Raw genomic sequence first — 991 nt, forward strand, 5'->3', positions numbered from 1 at the left:
AGTAGTACTCAAGAAGAGAAAACTAGGCAATATATATCTGCCTTCTTAATCTTTATATTATAGGCTTCTAGTTTTAGTTTACAATTCAATTCAGTTTCTACTGTAGGATTCAATTTACCTGAGATATTTAATGCAGTCTATATCATCCCACCCACAGGTATGAAGGATAAATACCTATGAAACATAGTGGATTGTTAGCCAGGAGGGATATAACCTCTAGTATCGCTATGCTTCAACCTGCTGAACCACAAGACGATGTCTTTGTTAATGCCAGAAAATAAATCACTACTAGTAGATGCAAGAACAGAATATGCCCTCACTCACTCAACAAAACTGCTGGCTGGAAATTGCCGCCTCCCAGACCCACCCTATTGCAGATAATTCTGCTCGAAGTTGAACTCTGCCATAGTCTGAGTTGGATGCCTGCTGTGATTGATGGGGCCTACTTGGATGGCCTGAGTCCCTCCAGAGGTGAGCCTGAGTTTTGTTCCAGGGGCATTTTTTATAGAAGGTACAGATATCATAGTGGTTGTAACTGGTACGGGTACTTGGTTATGTTTTATATTTTATTTTAAGTATTATTTAATACTTAACATGTTTTATATTCTGTTGTAAGTATCATTTGATACTTAATTTGTTTTATATGCTATTTTAAGTATGGTTTGATATTTATTATGTTTTATGTTTTGTTTTATATAAGCATCAGTTGATACTTATCATTATGCCTTGTGAAGGCAGAAATATCTATTTAAAGACCGATGAAGTCTGGTCTAGACATGGCAGACTTCGACAGATAGTATTCAGAATATACTTGATTGTACAGTTACTTCATAATTGGGATATTAAAGACTCTATCTTGTTTGTAACTACCTCGAAGCCTCTGTTAGGTGTTCTACTTAGTTACCTCCTTGGTATAAGAAGAGTCTATTGTAAACCCTATCTAATACCTAGCTGAACCCCAGCCCAAATAGTTTACATTTTTTTAACTGCA

Source organism: Tuber melanosporum, assembly GCF_000151645.1.
Source record: "Tuber melanosporum whole genome shotgun sequence assembly, scaffold_234, strain Mel28".
Taxonomy (NCBI): domain Eukaryota; kingdom Fungi; phylum Ascomycota; class Pezizomycetes; order Pezizales; family Tuberaceae; genus Tuber; species Tuber melanosporum.